The following is a 27981-nucleotide window of genomic DNA, read 5'->3' on the forward strand; positions in this document are numbered from 1 at the left end:
CCAGAGACCCACATGAGGAACCATGCCAAGGAGACGAACAGAGACACGAGGACTCGGGGTTAAAGCAGATGATCCTAGACCTGAAAGATGAGATCAAGAAGGTGGCAAAAAATCAGACGGGAGCTCACGAGCCAAACCTCACTAATGACACGGCTCTAGCTGATGAGGTCATGAGGGATCCGCTCCTGATCGGCTTTTTCCTGCCCAAGTATGACACTTACGATAGGTCTGGGGATCCCGTCGATCATCTGGAAGGCTTCAAGGCCGCCATATAGTTCCATCGAGTCTCGAAAAACATTATGTGTCGTGCCCTACCATTGACGTTCAGAGGAGCGGTAAGGCTATGGTACAACCGTCTGCCGATGAAGTCGATCCACAGCTTCAGCGATCTAAGTTACTTCTTCATGAAGGGATTCTCTAGTAGCCAACCCCTTCAGAAGACTACGTTGAACTTGACCAACGTCAAGCAACATAAAGGAGAATCACTACGGAACTATATGAAGCGCTTCCAACAAGAGAAGATCACGATCAGAGGTCTGGACTCGAAAGAAGAGTTCACAGCCCTGCTGGGAGGCGTCAAGGATAAGGAGCTGAAAAGGTCTTTAGCGAAGCATACACCTAGGAACCTGGCTGAGCTGAGAGCTCGATGCGATAAGTACATCCAGATGGAAGAAACCCTTCAAGCCGATGAAGAAGCCGAAAGGAAGACGGGAAGAAAAAGGATCTCAAGGGGCGACGAAAAACCCTCCGAAGAAGGCAAAAGACGAAAGTCTGAGTGCGGTCGGGCACCCAGTCCACCAAGGAAGTTCGAGAAATATGCACCCTTGAACCGAAGATGAATGGATGTACTGATGTAGATAAAGGACTCCCTGGATGCCAGAGCCATGAAGTGGCCAAGGAAGATGGGACAGCACCCCGAGAGATGCAATATGGACAGATATTGCCACTTCCACAGAGACCATGGCCACGACACCGAAGATTGTTGGCACCTCAAGGGGGAGATAGAAGGAATGATCCGAAGAGGATATCTAGGCCGATTCATGGACCACGAAAAGGAGGATGCCCAAGATGGTAGTGACCGTAGGGATAACCGTCGGAGAGATGACAGAGGCTGCTATGAAAGAAGGGGGCCTGCCCGCAGAGGCAATCAGGAATGGCGAAGGGACCAGACACCCGAGGAAGCTAACCATCACCTCCGAGATGAGAATAAGAGCCCAACTAGAGTTATATCGACCATTTGTGGAGGCCTAGCCGCTGGAGAAAGTTCAGTCTCGGCCAGGAAAGCAAAAGCTTATGCGAGAAGCATGCATGTGGCTGAATGGTCGAACAAGAAGGCGAGGATGGGGATAGTTATTTCCTTCTCAGACAACGATCTGGAAGGGGTGCACACCCGGCACGACGATGCCCTGGTAGTCACCATGACCATAGCGGATTGCAGAGTGAAGAGGATTTTAATGGATAACGAGCTTTTCGAAAGATGGGCCTGGACGAAGGAAAGTTGAAGAAAGTCAAACACCCATTGCAGGGATTCTCCGGCATCTCAGTAAAAGTGGAAGGATCGATTGAGTTGCCAGTAAGAGCCGGCACCGGAGATCGCCAAGTAACAGTCATGATCAACTTCCTGGTAGTAGGCATTACCTCAGCATATAACGCTATACTAGGGAGGGTTGGTTTGAACCTACTAAAGGCCGTCGTCTCCACCCCCCATCTCAAGATGAAATTCCCAACCAAGAACGGGGTCGGGGAATGTCAAGGTGATCAGGAGGCATCTCGGAGGTGCTACACCACTACCTTATGGGGAAGAGAAAAGGAGGGCGAGGCGCTCCCAATAGAAGATCTATGCGATGACGCCAGTTATCAACGGGGGGAGCCAACTGAGGATCTGGTACAAGTTGAGGCTGAAGAGGGGGATAGCACTCAGTAATTCCAGATCGGGGCTACAATGCCAAGGCAACAGCGAGAAAAACTCATCTCATTCCTCCGAAACAACTTTGACATCTTTGCTTGGTCGGCTTCAAACATGCCTGGAATAGATCGAGAGGTAATAGAACATCATCTGAATGTTAACCCGATGAAGAAGCCGGTGCAACAGAAGAAGAAGTCTTTTACCCCCGAAAGGCAGCAGAAAACAGACGAAGAAGTAGAGAAGATGCTGAAGGCCCAGTTCATCCGCGAGATCCAATACTTGAAGTGGATATCCAACGTGGTGATGGTCCCGAAGGCAAATGGAAAGTGGAGGATCTGCATCGACTTCACCGACCTGAACAAGGCCTACCCAAAGGACGCATAACCCCTGTCGAAGATAGACCTCCTCATTGATGCCACGGCAGGATACGAGGCACTGAGCTTCATGGATGCATACTCGGGGTACAATCAGATCAAGATGTCAGAGGTTGATGTCCCAAAAATATCCTTCGTGACTGAGGAAGGACTGTACAACTGTACTACTATGAAGTCATGCCCTTCGGGCTAAAAAACGTAGGGGCCACCTATCAAAGGTTGTTCAATAAAATCTTCAAGGGGATGATCGGCAAAACCATGGAGGTGTACGCGGACGATATGCTCGTAAAAATCCTGAAGGCAGAACGACACATTCAAGACTTAGAAGAGGCGTTCCAGGTGCTGAGGCGGTACGATATGAAGCTGAACCCAGCAAAGTGTGCATTCGGAGTAGCCTCGGGAAAGTTCCTTGGCTTCATTGTCTCGGAGAGGGGAATTGAAGCCAACCCGGTGAAAATACAAGCCATTCGGGATATGAGGTCACCCCAGAATGTGAAGCAAGTCCAGGAGCTAACAGATCGGGTCGCCGCCCTAAGGCGATTTATGTCTCGGTCGGCTGACAAGTGCCTCCCCTTCTTCAAAGCACTGAAGGGGACCAAAAAGTTTGAATGGATGGAGGAGTGCGAAAAGTCCTTTGAACAACTGAAGATAGTGCGAGAAGGGCTGAAGTATCAGACCCGAGAAATCAAGGGAAGCTAGCTCCAAATTGGGAAGGTCCCTACAGAGTCTCAAGGGTAATACGACCAGGGTCCTATCACCTGGAGACTACGAGGGGAGAAAGGGTACCCCGATGTGGAACTCTGAGAACTTAAGAAAATTTTATCAGTAGTGAAGTAGCAAGCACACTTGTTTTTGTAATTTTTACAAATTTTGCTCCTATGCGCTTTTAAGTTGTAATTCCTCATCCTAAACTCCGGAGGATCTTATTTATGAAAAATACGAAAGCTGGTTTATGGCAATTGAGAGGAATTCTCCTATTTGGTGACCTTAACTCTATTGAACGGATACAGTTGAAGGTTCTCACCTTAGTCGGGGGCTCAGGCAAAGACCGATCCGATCTGACCCAAGGTCCCTACCTCGGTCGGGGGATCAGGCAAAGGTCGAGCCAATCTGACCGAAGATCCCTACCTCGGTCGGGGGCTTAGGCAAAGGCTAAGCAGATCTGAACGAAGGTCCCTACCTCGATGGAGAGCTCAGGCAACGCCGAGCCGAACTGACCGAAGGTCCTCACCTCAGTTGGGGCTAAGGCAAGGCCGAGTCTACCTTACCGAGGGCACTCACCTCGGTTCGAGGCTCAGGCCAATGGCTGAGGGGACCTGATCGAAGGTCCTCAATTTGGTAGTGATGAGGCAAAATATATCACTTTCCTCAGCACAGCTAAAGCATGTACGCTAACCTGAACAGGACTGAGCCGCTACTTCGGCCTCCATCATGCCATGCTTCTACCTCGGCATCTATCAGGCCGTGCTATCACCTAGGCCTCCATCAGGCCGTGCTGCTTCCTCGGCCTTCGTCAGGCCATGCTCCACCTCGGCCTTAATCATGTCGTGCTGCTACCTCAGCCTCCATTAGGCCGTGCTGCTACCTCGGCCTCTATCAGGCCATACTGCTACCTCGGCCTCCATTAGGCCGTGGTGCTACCTCGGCCTCCATCAGGCCGTGCTGTTACCTCGGCATCCATCAGGCTGTGCTACTACCTCGGCCTCCATCAGGTCGTGCTGTTACCTCGGCATCCATCAGGTCGTGCTTCTACCTCGACATTTATCAGGCCGCGCTATCACCTCGGCCTCCATCAGGCCGTGCTTCTACCTCGGCCTCTATCAGGCCGTGCTTCTACCTCGGCCTCCATTAGGCCGTGTTGTTACCTCGGCATCCATCAGGTCGTGCTTCTACCTCGGCATCTATCAGGCCGCACTATCACCTCAGCCTCCATTAGGCTGTGCTGCTTCCTCGACCTTCGTCAAGCCGTGGTCCACCTCGGCCTCAATCATGCCGTGTTGCTACCTCAGCTTCTGTCAGGCCGCACTATCACCTCGGCCTCCATCAGGCCATGCTACTCCTCGTACTCCATCAGGCCGTGCTATCCCTCGGCCTCCATCAGGCTGTGCTGTTACCTTGGCACATCAGGCCGTGCTTCACCTTGGCCTTCATCAGGCCATGCTTCACCTCGGCCTTCGTGGTGTCGTGCTCCACCTCGGCATCCATCTGGCCGTGCTTCCACCTCGGCCTCCATCTGGCCATGCTGTAACCTCGGTCCAATGTCAACTATAAGGTTTCCAGGAACGTGTTTTCGTCCACCCCTGCATTCAAGGAACGTAATCCCTATTCCGGAGGGCAGGACTCTATCCACTACACGTCATCATGATGTCACACGGTTGGCCTTTTCGAGTTAAGAGGGGAATATTCCAAGAATCACAGAGCCACTCCCCTTGAGGACTCCACGCCTAAATGGGACTCTTCACAATCGTCTTCCACTTGCCCTCCATCAGCAGCCTATAAATACCGAGGTAAGCCTCCATCACAAAGGGGGGATGACTCACTTCTCTTACTGGAAAAGCTCCCTTGAGCATCTGTTGTGGAAAGATCTAACTTAGGCATCGGAGAGTCCCCCGTCGGGTCAGCCCGGCTCTCCCCTGTCATCTCTTCTGTGCAGGTCGACCAAAGCACCAGGAACTGTAGGGAAGATCGTCCGGTCAATTTTTTCTGCATCACGTAGGGAGTGACAACGGTCGAAGGATCTGCCCTCGGCTGGATCTTCGGATCAGAACCAGCGTTTAAAAGACCCTTTGGCCGAAGCTGAGGGGGAACACAACACTTAGTGAAAACCACACTTGTTCAAGATCCCTTAAGTCCATAGCCCTCGAACTTGGGAAACCTCTCGGATAAGCCGAGGGAGTGGGATCGAGCCGTGCTAAAGTAGACGTGCAGATCCTTAGGCTACCAACAATGGGTTTCAGCCTTCTTGCACCTACCTACGGGCTAAAGAATACCTTACCCGAAAGAACACGAAAAAGGGGAAGTCAAAGCATACAAAGGGAAATACATTCATTGAAAAGACCCAAAGGCCGAGAGTACATAAAAAGACCCGAAGGCCTAAAGTATATAAAAAGACCCGAAGGTCGAGAGTACATAAAGAAGCCCGAAGGCTCATATCAAAAACAAAAAGAGCTCAAAGGCTGAGCCAAGACCCAGGGTGGCTTCAGGGGGCGTCCATCGGATTCACGGCCTCATCCTCTTATTGATGTGGTAAAAATTGATCGGATGACCTGCACAGAAGAGAAGACAGGGGAGAGCTGGGCTGACCCGACGGGGGACTCTCCGATGCCTAAGTCAGACCTTTCCACAACAGATGCTCAAGAGAGCATTTCCAGTAAAAGGAGTGATCGATCCCCATAATGGAAGCTTACCTTGGCATTTATAGGCTGCTGATGGAGGGAGAGTGGGAGATGATTGTGAAGCATCCTGTTTAGGCGTGAAGTCCTTGAGGAGAGTGGCTCTGTGATTCTGGGAATATTCTGGGTCCTATGGTATTCCAGGGAAATATTCCCCTCTTATCTCGGAAAGGCCAACCGTGTGAGGGATAGACATCTATGGTGACGTGTAGTGGATAGAGTCCAGTCCTTCTGAATAGGGATTACATTCCTTGAATGTAGAAGTGGACGTGCGCATATTTCTAGAATCCTTATCGTTGACGATGGGCTGAGGTAGTAACACAGCCTAATGGAGGTCGAGGTGGCAGCACGGCTGGATGGGGGCCGAGGTGGAAGCACGACCTGATGAAGGCTGAGGTGGTAGCATAGCCTGATGGAACTTTATTTTCCTTCTTGCTTCTCTTCTTTTTTTTTGTAAGAATCCCATTCGGGAGTTGATGTAACTTTTGAGGGTCTTTTCCCTACATTAATGGAAATTTATTTTTCTTCACTCCTTGTGTTTCTTCAATTTCTGTAATGTAGTTCCATTATTCATTTGATCTTGATTTGGTCTTGGTGCCTTAGTATTGCGAAGCATCATGCCTAAGCCTGGACCGCGGCACAGGTACACCCAGTAGGGGTTTGGAATTGATGATGTTGAGCTGAAGTTAGTTCATGCCATAGGTGAGGTTTTTGAGTTGCCAAACTAGGGTCTGGTCTTGGGAGTGTCAAGCTTGAGCTCGGTCTTAGATGTTGCCGAGTTGGAGCTCGATCTCCACGCCTTAGTTGTTAAGGTCTTTGAGTCACCCAACTAGGGTCTGGTCTTGGTAGTGTGCCAAGCTAGAGCTAGGTCTTAGATGCTGCCGTGCAGGAGCTCGGTCTTCGTGCCTTAGTTTTTAAGGTCTTTGAGTTTCCAAACTAGGGTCTGGTCTTGGTAGTGCCGAGCTTGACCTCGGTCTTAGAAGCTTTCGAGCTGGAGCTTGGGCTTTGCAACAGGCAAGCTGGAGCTCTGGCATTGTGCCTTGGTTAAGGTCTTTGAGTTGCCAAACTAGGGTTTGGTTTTGGTAGTGCCAAGCTTGGGCTCGGACTTATAGCTGCTGAGCTGGAGCTCGGGCTTTGATGCTGCCGAGCTGGAGCTCGGTCTTGGTGCCTTAGTTTAGGTCTTTGTGATGCCAAACTCGGGTCTGGTCTTGGTAGTGTCGAGCTGGAGCTCGGTCTTGGTGCCTTAGTTTAGGTCTCCACATGATCTCTTATTGGCTTGCATGTTGGCACAATGATCATACAAACAGACAGGATTATCTTACTCAAAATTAATAGTTGCTTACCATGTAAAGGTAGTAGTGATTATCTGTCACATCTCCAGTGCCTCCGCCCTCCATTTTACCTTAACAATAAAATTAAAAACTCTTTATTTAATATGAGGAAACTCCCTTTCTGTAAAATAATATCCCAATTAGGATATATATATATATATATAAAAGAAGAAACAGAAAATAAAGGTTACCAGGTATATGTGTGAACACATCCCAATTGCTGAGGCTTTTGTTACCTACTAAGTAGGCACCCTCAATCTGAGAAATGGGTAAGGTAAATAAATTTCTTGTCAACATTTTTCTTGTTCGGTAGAAGAGAGGCTCAGTCTCATATTATCCTTCCCAAGTTGTATATAAACATATATTTTTTCAATCATTAAAAAAAAATTTATATTCTCAAACTTGTCTATGAAAATGACGTTTATCCACAAGTGCTTTGGAAAATTATTAATTTCTTATTTCTCAACCATTATTCTATCTCAATTGTCCCTAATGATTTAAGGCTGGAGTTCAATTGATGATATAAGTTGGGATGCTAAAGAAAAACCCCGGTTCAAGTTTAGCTGAGGATTAATCTGTTGTTGGGGTCTTCCTATTATGCTGATTTTCATGCCGAAGGTGGATAGATAGGCTGCTGTTTTTGACCGTAGACTACATTAACCATTTATATTCTTTTATTTATTTTTTTAATAATATTTCATTGTTGATCTTAAGAAAAAAAAAAAAGGAGAGATGCATATATAGAGAATCAAGTATAGTAAAAAAGAACAAAAAGAATGAGAAGAGAAGAAAACTTAGTTGGGTTTTGCATTCTCTTCTTGAATTTAGGTGATCTGAATTTCTTTCCTAGGTCTACCATTCAAGAAATGTATATGTTCTTATTTAATTACCTGATAAGAAGAGGTTGCAGCTCCAAAAAGAAAAGATGGTGGGAATTGGCTGCGATCCAGTGTACAAATAATGGAAGAGATTAGTTGAAGAAACCAAACAAATCTTAAGGAAGCCCTCTTCATCTTCCTATATAAACTTAAATAATATAAAAAGAATTTAAGGGCCACACTCAAAGTGTATACACAGCCAGTCTTTATGTAGATGAAGAAGCCCCAGGACATGCGGAGCTTCCACACTTGCTTATCATTTCATAATTCCAAGAGTTCCCAGGTTTTGGCAACAACACTACCCTCATAAATGATCAAACCTTCCACCTAACCCCCCCCTCCCCCATTGTGGAAAAAAAAAACCAATATTTTGTACCTTTCCCTATACTGATTCCTAAAGTCCTAAGCAATGTTTTCCTAAACCAAAATCGAACTGTTTTGGCCAGTTGTCAACAGTTCAATGGTCCAACCTTTTTTTTTTGCTAAAGGTCAGCAAAAGAGTATAGTAAACAAGAATGAGGATTACAAAAGAGAAAATCTTTGAAATCTTACAACAGTCCGACCATCTGGTCCAATAGTCTAAATGTTTTGACATTAATAAACATACAAGACATAAGCATGACTGAAATGCTTGGCATAGTACTTAAATGTGCCTATGAGCTTGAATCTCCTCTTAAGTACATAAATCAGACCGGCGGTTTCAAGTGGAAACATGCATGACCACGGGGGTTTGTGACTATTCAGTGGTTTTCAATGAACAATCAGTCTACACCCAAGGATAAATTACTCCACCTAAAAGTCAATAGTCCAAATGATCTAACCTTCTGGCCCAACAATCCTTGAAAACAAGCTAATAAGGATAATTTTTTTTTTTAGCTTAATCAACATGATTTGTTCCCTAATCTTATGGGACCCACTAGCTAGTAGCTGGTTGAGGAGAACTAGAGAAACTATTTGCTGGTTATATTATAAGAATGCACTTACCTATTCTAAAAGAAGGAATATCTTGGATTAGCTTACTGAAAGTTGACCCACCTGTCTGCGAAGATAAAGAGAGAAGTGAAATTTGCAGATCTATTTATTCAAGAACTACTTTTTCCTACCAAATCCAATCCTTGAATTTTAGGTAGCTTTCAAAATCTATAATGAAAAATATGGATATGGGCATTTAAAACATGATCTCTACTATTGTAAAGTTTCAAAATACCTTTTTTAAGAGGATTTATTATGTCTAGTGTCCCACAAATGTTGAATCCAAGATTTTCTCTATTTTTATTCTAGTAAAGCAAAGAAGTGGGAAATCTTTAGTCCCACATTAGTTTTTAAGGAGAGTGAAGTGAAGCTTATATAATATATTTGAAACTACAGTGGTAGAGTCTAATGAAAGAAAGGATCTCTATAATCTTTTATCTCCAGGAGGTCTTGGATAGGAGTTTCCAAGGGTTACCTCTCCTACGTAAATAGAGGACATCATGGACACTGTAGAAGATAATTCTAACTTTTCTATCATCTCTACTTCTTACGCACTTACATACTCTCTCCTTTTTTGCATCATAGTTTTCACTATTTTCTTAGAAGTATTATTCGGAATCCATGTCCTTGTTGATTTAGTACAACCTAAGTATCTCCCAACGCGACCCCGGTAAGTGAGCACAATAGGAAGGGCTTGCAGGACTATTTCATCTTTGAAGTTTATTTAATTTGTATTATTTGAATCATGTTATAGGAGCATTTATAGTCTTAAGGAGAATGACCGATGTCATGACTTAATCCCATCATAATGGTGAACATTTGATCAAAGATAAATCTATCACTTATATAGTCATTGTACTACTTACAACACTTCCTTATGCGGAAAAATTTGACCGGATGATCTTCCCTGCAGTTCCTGGTGCTTTGGCTGACCTGCACAGAAGAGATGACAGGGGAGAGTCGGGCTGACCTGACGGGGGACTCTCCGATGCCTAAGTTAGATCTTTCCACAACAGATGCTCAAGAGAGCTTTTCTAGTAAGAGAAGTGAGTAATCGATCCCCTATGATGGAGGCTTACCTTGGTATTTATAGGCTGCTAATGGAGGGCAAGTGGGAGATGATTGTGAAGAGTCCTGTTTAGGCGTGGAGTCCTCAATGGGAGTGGCTCTGTGATTATGGGAATATTCCTAGAATATTCCCCTCTTAACTCAGAAAGGCCAACCATGTGACGTCCATGATGACTTGTAGTGGATAGAGTCCTGTCCTTCGGAATAGGGATTACATTCCTTGAATGTAGGGGTGGACGAAAACATGTTTCTGGAAACCTTGTTGCTGACGTCGGGCCGAGGTGGCAGCACGGCCTGACGGCGACCAAGGTGGAGCACGGCCTGATGGAGGCCATGGTTGTAGCACAGCCTGATGGAGGCCGAGGTGGAACATAGCTTGATGGAGGCCGAGGTGTGTTAGCATGGCCTGATGGAGGCCGAGGTGTTAGCACGGCCTGATGGAGGCCGAGGTGGAGCACGGCCTGAGGGAGGCCGAGGTAGAGCACGGTAAGTTGAAGGCCTAGGTGGCAGAACGGCCTAATGGAGGCCGAGGTGGAGCACGGACTGATGGAGGCCGAGGTGCCAGCACGGCTTGATGCAAGCCTAGGTTCAGCACGGCCTGACGGAGGCCGAGGGAGCAGCACGGCTTGATGGAGGCCGAGGCGATAGCGCAGCTTGAAGGAGGCCGAAGTAGTAGCTCAGTCCTGTTTAGGTTTGCGTACATGCTTCAACCGTGTTGAGGAAGGTGACATATTTTGCCTCATCACTACCAAAATTGAAATTTTTAAAATTTTTCTTTCTTCTCCAATAGCCAGATTTTTTAATTTTTTTAGATGGGGGCCACGTTTCTATAATTCATTTAACTTTATAATTCTTTGTATCTCATTTACATGGACTATGGTGAAAGATTGGGTTGATTGGCTTGAAAATTGAAGTACCCCAATGACCCTTACATTAGATTGAACTTTATAGAATCAAAAGTTCTAAAAAAGAAGTCAATAAAATATAAGGATACCATGTGGTGCAAGTGCATTATAAGGGGATCCTCTAGATGGAGTCCTGCTAGCATAACTCTAAATATTGCATCAGAGACATATCTAAATTAACAAAGGTAGAAGGCTCTCTAAAGAAAAACAAGTGTATTCAGTATTAATGCAGGTGATGTAAGTGGTTGACATGTAAACTTGAGAGGAGGTAAGTAACTTGTAGAAACATCAAAAATAAGCTAGATATTAGAAAATCTTTTTTCTTTTCTTTTTTTTTTTTTCTTTCTTTTCTGTTTTTCCAATGTTGAAAATATCCAACTGCCATCACTTAAATATTTTCATCTGGAACCCAATTACCCAAAAATCATCTGGGGTTTGAGATGCACGTGGGGTATCAAGAGGGTATTTTTGGAAAATACTAAAACCTTAGAGGGATTTGTGAACCCTAAGATGATGGATGAACCGTCCTATGTAGATTTAAGGAAATGTTTTCCCAAAAAAAAATTAATTAATTAATTAATGGAAGCCACAGCCACTTCATTATTGAGTTTTCTCAAAGAGATAAATTCAGTCAAATATGTGAAAATAATTTGGGAGAATGCATGGGATGTTGAAATGCACACAACATCTTTACATATAAAATCTCCCAACAATTAGATACTTGGACAGTGGATCTTATTGCTCATGGTTTAGCTTCTTCTTTTTTTCAGTTTTTTGGAATGGATTTTGTTGGTGTATGTTTCCTCAATAGGTGATGGATGTGTCTCTCCTTATGTAAGTTTTTCCCTATTTTTAGTGTTTCTTTTGTACCAAAACAAGTTGGGAAACTAAATATGATATGCTTGCCACTTTTTTTTTTTTCCCAACGGTTCTCTTAAGAGTAGCGTGGCCTTAATTTAGTGCCATGGGTTAATGGGAGAGCACATAGAAGTATCAATAAGGGTGGGATTTTTTTCTTTCCCTAGGGATGGGGTGATCATTTTGCTTTCGTATTTGGGCAAAGTGATCATGCTGCCTTTCAAGCTTCATTTTCTCTTTTCATATAGCGAGATATACGATCTCTCTCAATCTCCCAAATTAGAAAGAAACATCTTATACTATACTCTTTTATGAACTTTTCAAAGTTGGTACACATAAATGTCTAATAACCACAAATGGAAACTTAATAAATAAATAAATAAATAAATAAGAGAACTGCTACGAATAATCTAAAAGATGGGAAGAATGGCATTGATGATTCCAATAATGGTTCCTCTAGTATGTGTGGTTAAACTTATGGTAAGATGTCAAAATCATGCCGTGTCCCAACTGCCTTTTGGTGAAAGTGGCAAGTGAGTGAGAGTTAGATACATGTAAGGTTTAAAACTTTGAATGTTAGCTTCCTTGGATTTTGAGGATGTCCCATGTCTTGAGAAGGATTGATCAGTAGGTTTTGTATTATTCCTCACATGTGATTTTGAGGGTTCCCAGCTGATTCTGAATGCCTTTCACGACCTAACTTTCCATTCCTTACTTTTGGTCTACTCTTCTCACTTAATCAACAATCTGGAGTTTTGCATTTTGAGAACAAGATCTGAAATTGTGTTACTTTTGCTCTGACCAAATTAGATTTAGACAATCAATCTAGCAGTGTGACGAAGAATCTGCATGCCACATCTGTATTAAGTAGGGAAAGTGTTTCTTGTAGGGGAGTGGGTTCGTGCATATGCCGTGCATGTGGGCCAATGGAAACACAGAAGGAAATATCCATAAAAGAGTCATTTTCCCTTTCATAGAGGTGGGCTAGTCATTTCACCCCATATATGTCTGGGCCAGGGGCCACACTCACAATCAAAAAACATTTTCCCGTGCCATCCATATGAGAAAAATAAGATGGTGTTAGCTACGATGTTGAAGTGAACATGGCACACAAGCAGAAGTTGGGCTCCGATGGTGGGATGGGACATATGCCAATGAACCTTGAGAGTTTTCTTAGGGGGGACCAAGTAGGTTTCAGGGCTAAGTTGTGAAGGTGAGGTCGATTAGGCAGACTCAGATCCTCTCTAGCTACTGGGACACCCAGTGGTGGCATCCAATGGCTTGGAGGACCTAAGCATGCATCCCAACACATAGGCAAGCACCCCAGGTCCTCCTAGCCATCAGATGAACTATATGAGTCCCATTGGCTGGAGAGGATCTGAGTCCCAATTACGGAGGGGATGGAGCTGAGTTTTCTCCTGAGTTGTGTTTGATGGTGTGCCATTTGATGACACACGGTGAGTTTCCCCCTCCCCCTTTTGTTGTTCGAATGCATGTTGAGTGCAGGAGGATAATATTAGTGTATTAGAGGTGTGGTGCTCCCTATGGATGGCTCTATCTAATGGCTTCACTCATGTGGTGGTTGAAAGAGATTGTTTTGCTAGTCTTCCAAATTCTCAGCAAAAGTTCAGAGCATTCCATGGTGACCAACTCTTATCTCTGACTGTTTTGCTTTAATATCTTATTTTTTGTGATTTAGACAACGTAACATGATGGCTGATGCTCTCACTGTTTTTGGGGTGAGAGGGTTCCCTCTGTTGCCCGTGCGCAATTTGAGAGGGTATCACAGGAAAACATTGAAATTGGGGATATATAAGATATTTTATTGAGGTTGGATTTCCGGCATGCAGTTTCAAATTTCAGTTTGCGGTATGCAAATCTTTGAGCTCATTTAAGTTCCTCTAACCCATCAGAGAAATAGCAGCAGTAGGAATAGTTGCATACTGCATCTTCGAAGGAAGAAGAAACCCGCGAGAGAGAGCAGAATGACAGAGCACCCTTCCATGAAGTTGAGCAACCAAACCTGACAGATGATTGAGACTCACCGTGTTGTCATCTCCGACCACCACTCAATACAACAGAAGCAGGTAGGTATGACCGTATGAGGGAGGCTGCCGCCAGTGGGTTGTGTCAAGAGGGCAAGATGGAGAAAATGGAGCAGAGATGTTTGGTAAGGAGAGACCATCAGACCATTCTAACTTGCAACGGCATTCAACCAAATCATTTACCCCTATAAGGTGTCTCATTAGGTGCACAATGAAGGCAAACTTGCCTTCACAATTCATAGGATTCCGTTAACTTCACCTTCATTTGAAAAATAAATCAGTTCATAGGACTTGTGTAAACAATAATTTTCAGGAAAAAAAACTGGAATTGATATGGATCAAAAAGCGTAAATTGCATAAATAAGGGTTCAAGAATGACAAATAAACACTTAATTAGGGCTCAGATGCAAGACATATTATACTATAGAATGAAGAGAAAGGTAAAACTTGGGGGTGGGGGTGTGAACACCTCGGGCATGGAATAAGAATCAACCCCCAACATTGAGCCTGAAGTTAGCATCCAAAACAAGGTAAATCCTTCAGCAAGACCACAGTTCGATGTCACATTCACAGGTAAATGAAGCAAAAGCATCCCAACTCCTATAAAGTACAAAATTGGCCAAGTGGTGGGTAGACGATCTTGCCCCACTTGAATTCTGAAAGGCTGATTCACTTGCTCTATTCATCCATACCACCGGTAGGCACCTCGCTTTGGATCTGATTATCCTCGTCATCGCCACTTTCTTCAACATCTTCCATAGTTGATTCCCTCTTTGCATAACACACCTTAAAATCGTAGTCAGCGTCCATATCATTAGTACCAGATGATTTAGCTTTCTTCCTTTTCTTCTTCTCTGCTCTCCGTAGTTTTGTATTAAGGATGCCTTCTACCATATATAGCTGCTCGTTCTGCCTACTATTGACAGTCTTGGCCACTGTCTTGCCTAAGTCCTGCTCATTAGATCCCATTGGCTAGTCTTCATTATCTTCATTCTTTTCCTTTAGTGGTTCATTTTCTAGAACTAATACTTCAGGCTGTATATCATTCTGGGGGAAAGAGCATAGTTTAATTATTAGATCTCATGATAAATGCAATTCGAAATGAAAAAATTTCATAAAATAAAATAAAAAAAAGGGTTTGAATCTAGTGCCAAAAAGCTTTAGTTCTTGAAGCTAGACCAACTACTGCTGGTGAACAACTTATAGAGAGTAAGAAATGAACAAACTCCAAAAAAAAAGAAAAATGGAATGGAAATCTAAAATGCAGCTGATGGAAAAAGAAAATGATACAATTGACATGTTGGGAACATCATAGACTGATGCATAGGCCTCTAAAACAGAAAAATGAATTGGGAAGGCACAGACCTCCAGCATCTTCTCATCAAAAGTTAGAAGGCAGCTTGGAGGAACTTCAATGTGACCAAATCCTCAACAGACATTAGTTCTCCCAATGAATGAAGATTCACCCTTATAAACTTCTTCAACATTGAACTCTTTCCCAAGCTCTAAGACAATGGTTGCCTCCTCCAAGTGCTCATCTCTCTTCCTTGATGGAGGGATTGTGTAATATGGAATTTTACCTAAGACACATCAAAAAGAGAGTGTCATCAGCCACGAAGTTTCTATTTACCTATCCACTTTTTAAGACCATAAGTAAATCATATTAAAAGCCAATTCTGTCTGGCATACATACCCTCATTCCAGTCGTGCAGAATTATTCTAGTTGTGGCTTCAACATCCACAATACCACCCTTTTTGATCTTACCCCTCACAGTAGCCACCTTTAGTGGGAAGTCATCAACTGAATCAAAGGTTGGAACCTTGTACATTGTTATCAATGTTTTAGCAGGGCATAGCCTGAGAATCTCTTTCACTGCAACATCCATAAACAAGCAAAGTCAAAAGGATTTTTTTTTGGGTGGGGGTGCACGGGGGGGCGGACCCAGATGCTCTGGATTTGATAAGTGCATATTACAGCCACACATCCTGTAATGGCTTCCCTCCAATTTTGATTGAATGTTGTCAACTAAATACCATGTACTCTCATGTTTCCAAATGAATAATCAGTTCTAAGAAACTAATTCTACAGCATAAGTTATGATAATCAGAATCAGTAGGTAGTGCAGCTCAAATACGCAACTCATAGATCCACCCTTGTAGGCCCAAAGTGGCCACCCAACTAGATTTCCACTACATCACATCGTTCCATATTTCAATACAAGTATAACCATTAATTGTAGGAGTCCTGTAACTAATTATAGTTGAAATTGAATCTAGAGATCACAGACTATCCAATGTTCATATAGAGGGCAGGACCTTGAAGAAACTGTAAGGTTGCTCCATTGTGACCTAGTGACCTAGTGGACGCGGGTTTGAGTCAAGTAACCGCCTCTCTTTGAAGCGGGGGTACGGCTGCATACATTATGACCCTCCCTAGACTCCGCAGTGGTGTGCACTGGATACGCCCTTTTTTTAGACTATCCAATAGTCAAAATGAAAATCATGAGCCCAAAAGGCAGAAAAAGAGCCAATGCTGGAAATGGTTCCACATTGGTACTTCAGAACAATGGGATCGGATACATTAATCCTTGCCCTCCAATCATCTCCTTTTTTGACATCATACTTGATACAAGGCCTATGCTATGCATTTCTTTCCTCACCACTTCTCCTAAGGTCATTTTAGGTCTGCCCCTAGCTTTGTTACATCCTTCAATCAGAATCAGATCACTCCTCTTTACTGAATCATCTATAGGCCTCCATTGAATATGGCCATGCCACCTAAAAAAAGTGAGAGTGAGACAAAGGGTGGGGAAGGTAAACATATAAGTAATTGTAACAAGTTAGGGATTACTTGAACCATTCCAGCACATTATTGTGTCTTCTATTTCTAGTTATGAAAATATCATGACTTGTAAAAAGAAAAGAAAAATGCAGGAACCACGTTATGCCAACAAGGATGGGGAAAGCGTTCTTCTACCTGGACCAATGGGATCATCTAGTTTCTCGATTCTTTTGCAATTACGAAGAGCTATGGATGCATCACTTTCCCCAGACTTGAGCATTACAACTCCAGGACAGTCCAATAGCTTCACATTCTTATCTAAGTGAATTTCTTGCATCGATCTTGTTAATCCTGGAGTAGCACCAACATTGATGACATGGCATCTCTTCAAGCTATTAATCAGACTACTCTTACCAACATTAGGAAGCCCAATAACACCAACTGTAATTGACTTCTTGATCTATAGATACAAAGATAATACAAAAATCACTAAAGCTTAATAGTGGTGCAAAATACATATATCTTGATGGATTACTAAATGAAAAATAACTTATATGTTGATGGATTGCTAAATGCAACAATAACAGATTCTGCAGGGTGACAGCAAAAAAATACATATGACAGAATACTTTTCTCACAATAAATACAATCAATTTAAATCCTCATAATGGAAATCGTCCCACAGAGTGCAGTTGGCCAGCCTGTAATTACACATATTGGTGGGGGAGATAGCTAGGATAAACCTAGATTCAAAATTATACAACCCCGTAACATCATCACAAGTAACACCCCAAAACAAAAGTTAAGTCAGCAATATGGTCAAAGACAACCTCTTCTGATGAAGGTCAGAATTTGACCAAGGTTCACAAACCAGTGGGCTAACAAAACCCCAAAATACTACAGGGCTCTACTGGTTGGATTGCAGTCACAAGTCAGAGAACCAAATATGGATAAATAAAGGGACAGATTTGGAAGATTTTTTCTTGCCTCCAAATTAGCAGACCTGATCCACACCAGACCCTAGTCAAAGACCTTCAATACACCAAAAGACGTGGATGATCTGTTGGCCAGATCTCTCTTGATCACCACAATCGATCTTAGCAAAACTAAGACCAAAACAGGGCAGCTGACAGGGTTTCTAGTGGCTCCTGCTGCTGAGACATAAGTGCGTCTAATAACAATGTTTAAATAGTAACAACAATAGCGTATAATCCAGAAATCTCAATATCAAATAACCCTCCATCCTTAACTGAGTCTCATAGAATAAAGAAAAGGTGCAAACCAAAATCTCATTACTCAAATTCGTGTACAAGGATGGATCCCCTTTACAAACTTATATAAAGACTCAAAAATAGACTTAAAAAAAAAAAAAAAAAAAAAAAAAAACTAAAAAGGAAAGGTCTAAACAAAGTCTTAACTAATTTACATAAACTGACTAGGAAACTAAAATAATGAAGGAAACTGACTCAAAACATGATTAAAACTAAAGAATCCTAATCCAACATAACTAAAACACTTAAAACAGTTAAGATAAGGAAATAAGATAGTGAATTAACAAATCCCATATGCCTAGCCTCTACCATTAATAAAGGCCAATTTTGGTGATTTAACTGCATCGGAACCTATTGATAAACATATTGTGTATGGGTCAATCCACCTCAACAACTATGTCAATAGGTCATGTTAGTTATGTGTCAATGAGTTATGTATGATCATGTTATATTAGTATCATATCACCTCTTCCAGGATGTTGGTAAAATACAGTACAAAATTTTAATAAGATGACAGCAACTCATAAACTGTTGAATAGAGTTTAGGACAAAAACCAAGCCAGTAAGATACACGCAACCGTGTTAACGTTCACGGATGGAATAAAAGAAACCTCAAGCTCTTTATCTCATCTTGCTAGGTGTCGAGCATCCAAACCTAGTGCTACATTTAACCAGATTGTCGTCTTAGTATACGTCTTGCAACATTATAAGCGCATTATAGTGACAGCCATAGGTGGGCAGTACAATAAATTAATAATTCACCTAACATCTGAAAGACTCCATATGGAAAATAGTGGTCCAACCACATGGAATGTCATCAAATATTTCTAGAAGAAAATCTTTGTTGTATCCACTCTTTATTTCTGTCAAGAGCAACATCTTCTTTCTGTCAAAAGCAATACAACAATCGAGAGCATCTTATCTAAAGGAATCTTATTAAAAATCTAGCAAAGCATGATGGTTCGTTTGTCGGATACCTTATCTGATATTGCACCCGTTTGAATTATTTTTTAAGTTTGAGAGAGCCTCTAAAAGCTATAAAAGGGGCCACCTGTGAAGTTTCAAGTACCAAGTTATATTCTGTGTCTTTCAGTTCTTACTAAGTGTGTGTGACTTAGATTTCAACTCATTTTGTATCATATGAGTGTGTATTATAAAAGAAATATTTGTGAGATACGAGTGTCAATCAGAACTTGTCAAGTTTCCACCATCTGTGTATCATTGTTTCTCTCCTTTTCTAAGGTACCATCAGCATGTCGTTGTTTCTCTCCTTTTCCAACCTTAAAAGTGTTTATTGTATATGTAAGTTTGATCTTATATTAATATATCTGTTGTTACCATTTTACTATGATTGCTAGAAATAAATATTTACATGAAATCTCTTTAATTGATAATTTGATAGAAGTGTCTACTGCTAGAATAGATTTTCTACAATTATATTTTCATCAGGACCATCCTTTCTACTCGTCTGAACTAAAAGAAAAATAAAGAGAACTTGTCAGGCTCAGATGCCTTAGACAGACCTAGCATAATAAACTAGCCGGACTAGCTGCCTAACTGATACATCACCTAGGTCCAACTGGTATCAAAGCCAAGTAGGGTGCAAAGTAGTTGAGTATCATCCAAGTCGCACTATCCACTGTCATAGCCATTTAAAAAGGCAAAGGGCTTTTGTGTGGACTGTATTCGTGTTGACCGATACCAATTTAATTTTTGCCCCCTGGAAACATATTCAGATCAGCCTGTAGGAGATTATCACTAGATTCTCAGTTGAGGCAAAACTTTGTCCACAACTCTGAATAAATAATCTTAAAAAATACAAAGAAACATACTGAAAATTGGAGCATTTCAAAGGTCCTGAATCAGAGATATATTGAAAAGGAACATTTCAATTCAAAAGCGATAATGCTATCAAAATAAGTGAAAATACACTCTCGGTCACGACTCTCTTAAACAAAATCTGTAGAGAATTCTTTTTAGCTACCTCAGGATCCGATTCAGATTTCGACCACGAGTCAAAGCTCGATAGAGCTCAAGCCGCTATTCTGAAAATGGGTCGCGGCCTGAAGTGACTCAATGTAACTGCAATCCTTAACAATCCCTTTTAAATATGACTGGCTTGAATACTTGTGGCCTTACATCTGAAGAAGCTCTCTCCTTAAGGTCATTGATCAGTTGCATGATCCAACTATCTACATGTTGTCTTAAATCAAGTAGCTATCAAACCATTAACCAAAATAAGAGTAACTAATTCAGTCCTAGCTGTTATCCATGATGCACATCATCATGGATTTTCAGACTCTCAATTTGGATTATTTGAGACGAGCCTAACTAAGGACCAATATATTTTCAGTGCTATCCAAACTTCCCTTTATCTTTATTAGATCCTAGTATCATGGATGGAGTAAGCCTAAATATTCTTACCAAAGGGTTTGAACTGAAACCAGGATCACAAACATAGCTGCCATATATAGACTCTATTATAAGTTGATAACCACTTTAGCACCAAATGGGAAAGTAATTGACACTAAAGGACAAAACTATGCTCTTCCAGCCTAATTCTGCCAAATCAAATGTTATGGTTCCAAGAATTATTCCCTGGAAGGATGTCAATCTTCCTTGATAAATGGGAATTAACCTCTGTTGCACATTCACGCTCCTTGCAATGAACAATTTCGCACAAAATTATAAAACATCCATCTAGAGATGCTGAGATCAAATTCTCCTTTTATAGCTTTTAGAGGCTCTCATACTTCAAAAACTCTTCAAACGGATGCAATTTCATATAAGGCGATAACAGATGATCCATAATGCTTAATTAGATTCTTGATAAGATTCTTTTAGATAAGATGCTCTCGATTATTGTATATTTTTACAAAAGAAAGATGTTGCTCCTGATAAAAATAAGGAGCAGGTACAACAAAAGTTTTTCTTCTAGCAAGATTGATGGCATTCCATGTGGTTGTACCACTGTTTTCCATATTACATATTTTAGATGTTAGGTGAATTATTATATAGCCCACATGTGGCTATTATTACAATGCACTTATAGTGTTGTGTGACGCATGCTAAGACGTCAACCTAGCTAAATGTAACACTAGGTATGGATGCTCAACACCTGGCAAGATGCAATAAAGCCAACATGAGGCTTCTCTCTTACGAGTGTCAGTTGGAACTTGTCAAATTTCTACTATCAGTAAGTCATTGTTTCTCTCCTTTTCCATATGTAAGTCTGATCTTATCTTAGTATACCTGTTGTTTTTTACTATTTCATCCTATCTAAAATCTATGATGGCTATAAATAAATGTTATATGAAATCTATTTAATTGATAACTTGTTAGAAGTGTCTATTGCCAGAATAGATTATCTACAATTATATTTCCATCAGGACCCTCCTTTCTACTTTTTGAATAAAAGAAGACCAAGGAGAACTTGTTGGGCTCAAACATCTTAGACAGACCTAGCTTAATAGACTAGTCGGACTAGCTGCCTAACTGATATATCACCTAGGCGGTATCTCACATCCAAGCCAAAGGGCATATCGGAGGAGTGCATTATGGTTTGTATAGAGGGGACCAGTATGGTCAGGGAAGAGAGAAGTGTCAAAGAATGTGAGAGGGTGTGCACTACCGGCAGCGTGCACGTCTTATAGACTCTCTAAGATAAGCTTCTGTCAGCACAACACCAATGTATATCATGCTTGTGTCAAACCCATGGTTTTAAGTTCTATTCAAAAGTTAAGGTCTTGACCTCGGTTTCGACATTGTCCAAAACAAAACCAAGGGTCGAAATTAGTTTCAACACTACTCCTTGGTTTAATAAACACTTGATTTCTTCCCACTTTTCTGCATTCTTCTACTCATTCAACCCTTTTACAGTTTAAATTTGTGTGTTTGGAGGTTGAAGGTAATGGTTTTTCTCCAATAGGGCTAGTGTAAGAGAGCAGCATTCAGCATACACTAGCAAACTTGGGTCTAAACTACAAATACCATTTTGGGTGGTTTTTTTGTGAAAATAATTTATGTAATAGTTGTAAAATGGTAAAAATAGGCAGCACAAAAATAAGAGTCAAAAAAACAATTTTTTGGGCCTCGAAACCTAGGTTTCGATTGGCCAATAAAACTCCCAAGTTTTGGTCGAAACCCAAGATATTTTGGTTTTGGCCAAGGTCAAAACCCAGAACATTGGTCAAATCAGTGGGTCATGTCAAAAATTGCCAACCCAAAACAAGACGCAAGAAGTCACAAATGTAAAATGAGAAAAATAAACTAGTTCTTCATAACCACGTATCACAAGTAAATGAACTGCGAAACTACCTCATGGCTTCTTGAGTAGTTCTTCAACAATTTTATGAGAGTGTCAGCACCCAGACAATCACTAGTTTCCAAGCGATTGCTTGGTTTTGCAGCCTTTGAAGTAGATTTCCAACCTAAGTTCGACCTCTGTTCTTGGGTGCTGCACTTGATTGCAACTGCAGGAAATTCCTCCCTCAAATACTTAAGCCACTTCTCAACAGCTTCTCGAGGTACAAGATCTGGAAAACAAGTACCAATTGAAATCAGAGAAAAGAAGAAAACACAAGAGAAATTAAGCATACTTAAATATTAAGTTGTAATACCAAGTCATGCAGTTTCCAATCTCTATATTCCTTGAGGGTCATAAGTCCTTTAGTTAAATAAGTTAAATAAGGGGCTAACCAAATATCAAAATAAGAATTTTTCCTCCAAAGCATAAACAAGTCAATTAGTCACAAAATCTTATTCAGATCTCTGAAATTGTTCTTGAAGAAACCCCCCCCCAAAAAAAAGAAAAAACGTTGTCTGTGGAAAACAGAAAGACAGACTGGATGAGCGCCATTACCAATCTTATTCAGAAGCAAAACAAGATGCTTATTGGGGCCTGACTTTAACACCATCTTTTCCATATCAAAACATCTAGTGCCAAGGGGATCCCGAGCATCAAGAACTTCCAAAATGACATCAGATGCTTCTATGACTTTGGCCAACTCCTTGTAGAAAGCCCTATCCGAGTTATCTGCAGGAAGTTAAGGAGGAAAATAAAAAATGATGGAAGAAAAGGGGGGAATTAAAGTCAATCTATTCAACATTTGGAAAAAATCTTCCGTGCACATTGACTCACCCTGGATTTTAGCAATTTTTGGTGAAACAACACCATTAATTCCATCTCCAAAATTTTCTCTTTTTCAGAAGCTCCATCATCCTCTAATAATCCCAGCTTTCTTTTCTGGGCCTGAAAAAATATGGGAAGTCCCATTCAAGCATGACAATATATGACAAAACACATAAATGAGCAGAATAGAGAAAAACAACCAAGTTCGTAATTACAGAACACATCTCATCCGTCAGGAAGTCAAAATATTGGAACAGCTCGTTACAGTACAATGCCAAAGCAATGTACAAACCTCATACATTAGTATCTGCACTCATACCATAAAATATTACACATAGGCAAGTCAAAAACTAAAAGTTTTGTGACTTGAGAAGGAATCTTAGAAGAGGAAGCAAAGAAAAATTATTTAAATAATAGTTAGAAAGACAAAAAGTTTAAGATCCAAGCGGGGAATGCTAGAAAATAAAGCCAAGCAAAAGAAGCACATCGTGCAGAGATCAGTTATACTTCATTCATCATAATTAAACTACTAAGTTCTAACCCCAAGGGGGTTGCTCAGTTGGCAATGACTAACACCTCAAAATTAAGAGGTCATGAGTTCAACTCTCCTTACGGCCTAACTATCAAAAAAATAAATAACTTTAAAGAAAAATTAAAAAGTAAAAATAAGTTCACATTAAATTTCTGCACTAAATTTAACAGCCTCTGAATACATGTGACTAGAAAGAGTCTAAATAAATGTTTGCTAGCATAGACTGGTCTGAAAAGGTGTGGACAAGCAAAATTACTTTCCACATTTACTCTATAGACCAATTTTCTTCCAAATGAAGATTAACAAATCCCCTACTAAAAAAAAACTAGTAAATTTATCAGAAGAAAATGGATTATAAACGTCCACCCAGCTAAACCAGAACGAAATATTTTGTACCTTCATGTATCCTTTTGAAGATAAAATAAGATAGGTTTAGATAGGAAAGAAATGGATGAAATGAAAACAAAATTTCTGTGCCCAAGCGTGTCACATACAACATCATTTTCAATTGCTTTAGAGGTAGAAAGGTTGATGAGATAGTGAGGCACAAATAAGTCTAGTTCAGATGTAAGAAAGCAAGAAACAATTTAAAAGAAAAAAAAAGGGTAACTGTTTCCTTAGGTTCATAACATTGGCTCCTAAACAAATTCATCAATGCCCAGCTCAGATGCAAGAAAGCAGGAAAGAATTAAAACATAGGTAACTGTTTCCTTAAGTTCATAAAATTGACTCCCCCCAGTTCAACAGATTCAACCTTATCCTAACCCAACAATGCCCAATTCAGATGCAAGAAAGCAGGAAAGAATTAAAAAAACATAGGTAACTGTTTGTTTAGGTTCATAAAAATGGCTCCTAAACAATTCAAAAATGCCCGCAGTCCAGCACGCACATAATAGAGATAATTCCTTGACGTGAGAAGTGTCCGCTGAATATCCCAAGATTAAAATTAAAAAAAAAAAAAAAAAAAAAAAAAGCAAACCCAGTTAAGTCTCATCAAGAAAACTTTAACTTAGTGTGAGAAGTAATGAAGAAGAAATAATACCCACTCCTTCCGAGCGGCCTTTTTATGCTCCAATTCCTCTAGTGCCTTGGCCCCACGAGCTTCCAGGGCTTTGAGCTCTTGTTCCTTAAAGGGCTAGTCATTAGGGATACCTGGATCCTTCTCGACCTTGCACTTCTTATTTATGCCGAGCTTCTTTGCTTCTTTGTCCTTCTTCTTATGGTGCTCTTTCACCTTCTTTATGATCTTGTACTTCTTTTTAGCGGCACTCGCTTACTCTTACTCTCTACAATATCAGAACAAAAAATTTACAATCGAATCCATACAAACATTCAATCGAAAACATGAAGCTATGGATTCGCTTACTCTTGCTCCTCTTCACCATCTCTAACTATTGGAGCAATCCAAGTGACAGTTCAGGTTCAATTTTGCTTACTTCCTGAAGAAAAAAAAATATAAAATCAACACCAATTCAGTCTGAGAAATTTTAAAGAAAAATTTTATGAACTAGTGAACTACAAGGTACAGAAAAATCAAACTTTAAACAATATTTCTTCACCTTCTGTGCCTATGTAAGAAGAAATTTTGATCTTTAGCAGTGGAGCTTCTCGGTGTCTGCCTCTCAAAGCAGAGAAGGTCAAGGAAGCAATAGAGTGGAGAAGAGCAAGGTTTTATTTAGGGTTTCAGAAAAATACATATGAGGGTGGACCGCCATAGGTTGGCAACAAGCCGGGCTCGGCTGGGTTTACATCCGGACCAAAAATATATCAAACTAAAGATAGTTTGGCAAAAGATTATTTGGATCGATACACCTCTATTTGGTATCTCTTGATGGATGATGTAGTTTCTAATCATCAGATGGATAAGGAGATAGGTAAAGGACTTATGGCCTATGTTTGGATGTCAATAAAAGGAATAAGACAAAAATTATAATAACATAATCATTAAGGGATTCACTCGGAAAGAAGGCATTGATTACCATGAAACCTTCTTTCCTGTCTCTAAGAAAGATTTTCTGAGAATCATATTGGCATTAGTCGCTCATTATGATCTAGAGCTTCACCAAATGGATGTGAAAACTGCATTCTTGAATGGGGATTTAGATGAGGAAGTCTACATAAACCAACCTGAGGGGTTTAGTGATCAAGGAAAAAGAAAATCTAGTGTGCAAACTTAAGAAATCCATATACGGACTTAAACAAGCTTCCAGACAGTGGTATATTAAATTTAACCACATCATTGTTTCCTTCAGATTTGTTGAGAACACCTTTGATAGGTGTATATATCTGAAACTTAGTGGGAGTAAATTTATATTTCTGGTCTTATATGTAGATGATATTTTACTTGCTAGTAATGATTTTGGTTTGTTGAGTGATACAAAGACCTTTCTTTCTAAAAACTTTGAAATGAAAGATATGGGTTTTGCTTCTTTCGTTATCGGCATTGAGATATTTTGTGATAGATCTCGTCGGATACTTGGGCTATCACAGAAAACCTATATTAACAAAGTTTTGGAAAGATATAGCATGATGAATTGCAAATCAGGTGTTTCCCCCATTATCAAAGGAGATAAGTTCAGTCTAAATCAGTGCCCAAAGAATGATCTGGAAAGAGCACAAATGAAGGATATTCCCTATTCTTCCGTAGTAGGGAGTCTTATGTATGCAATGACTTCTACCCATCCAGACATCAGTTTTGCTGTTGGTATGTTAGGTAGATATGTGAGTAATCCTGGCATGGATCATTGGGTTGCAGCAAAGAATGTGATGAGATATTTAAAGGGGACTGGGGAGTACATGCTTACTTACAGAGCATCTGATCAGTTAGAAGTGATCGGATATCTAGACTCTGATTATGCAGGATGTCTCGACAATAGGAAATCTACATCAAGATACATCTTTCTACTTGCTGGTGGGGCGATTTCTTGGAAGTCCAAGAAACAGACTTGTGTCTCTACTTCTACTATGGAAGTAGAGTTTGTGGCATGCTTTGAGGCCACATCTATGGAAATTTAGTTACGAAACTTTATCTTAGGACTTCAAGTTGTCGACACCATTTCGAAGCCGCTGAGAATGTATTGTGACAATGTTGCTGCCGTATATTACTCCAAGAATGATAAGCATTCAAGTAGAGCAAAGCATATTGAAGTAAAATACAATTTTATGAAGAAATCAGTTCAGAAACAAGAAGTGTCTATTACATACATCAAGACAACTCTGATGATTGCTGATCTATGACCAAGGCATTAGCGCCTAAACACTTTACAGATCTTATAATGGACATGGGTTTATGTAAAGTCTGATATAATGGTCATATTATGCTAGACATTTTTTTACTTATTTTAATGATCATGATATTTGTTGTTTCTGAATATTTCTCACTTTATCATTGTGTGTACACATTTTATTTAATATATGTGAGATATTATATTGGACCATTTAGTTTTAAAATTTTCTAGTCTATTCCCTACTTTTGCACCTATTTGAATGAGGTTATTAGTATTGTGACTATGGAAGGGAGTATGTCGTTATATGATGTATAACCACCATGATCCACATTAGTAGTTTTGTTCAAATATGGTATTATGATTGTGATGACAAAAAGTTGATGGGTTTACTTTCAAATACTACAGTATGATGTTAGAATCCAAATTATGTTTGAGATTATAATTATGTGGTCATATGGTTCAAGTGGGAGATTGTAAGAATATTCTCTATTATTGTCTCATATACCAATTAGGTAATTGACCGATACTAATCTCATAGAATTGGATTCCAAATAGGAAACCCACTCCTTGTCAAATTTGGGAAAAGAGTCCTACTCTATTTGGCACACCTTGATGGAAGGGTGAAAAACTTTATTTAATAGGGTTCTAGGTCCTCCTGCTACCCTAACGTCAATCTCATTATTGGTTCCATCACCAAGAGAGCATTAAGGGGAGCTAGTGGGAGAAACCTAGAGGATCCATTGTGTTCGTGATTGGGATTGCAGGAATAAAGATATGGGAAGAATATAATGGCGATAAATTCTTCACAGTCAATGATGAATGGTATGCGTCGACCCTTATAGTTTAATTTCGTGATTCAATGATTGTATGGCAAGACCCTATCTGTTGTTATTAGTAGGAATTACATCCTTCAATTATTATTTATGCCGAGCTTCTTCGCTTCTTTGGCCTTCTTCTTATGGTGCTTTTTCACCTTCTTTATGATCTTGTACTTCTTTTTCAGCGGCACTCGCTTACTCTTACTCTCTACAATATCAGAAGAGAAAATTTAGAATCGAACCATACAAAAATTCAATCGAAAACATGAAGCTATGGATTCGCTTACTCTTGCTTCTCTTCACCATCTCTAACTATTGGAGTAATCCAAGTGACAGTTCAGGTTCAATTTTGCTTACTTCCTAAAGAAAAAAAATATGAAATCAACACCAATTCAGTCTGAGAAATTTAAAAAAAAAAAAAGTTTAAGAACTAGTGAACTACAAGGTACAGAAAAATCAAACTTTAAACGATATTTCTTCACCTTCTATGC

The 27981-nt window shown here is 40.6% G+C and overlaps 1 pseudogene; it reads right to left on the reverse strand.

Annotated features, from left to right (window-relative positions):
• Positions 1-14392: 14392 nt before the first annotated feature.
• LOC122077456 lies at positions 14393-27796 on the reverse strand (annotated as a pseudogene).
• Positions 27797-27981: the final 185 nt, after the last annotated feature.

Source organism: Macadamia integrifolia, chromosome 4, assembly GCF_013358625.1.
Source record: "Macadamia integrifolia cultivar HAES 741 chromosome 4, SCU_Mint_v3, whole genome shotgun sequence".
Taxonomy (NCBI): Eukaryota; Viridiplantae; Streptophyta; class Magnoliopsida; order Proteales; family Proteaceae; genus Macadamia; species Macadamia integrifolia.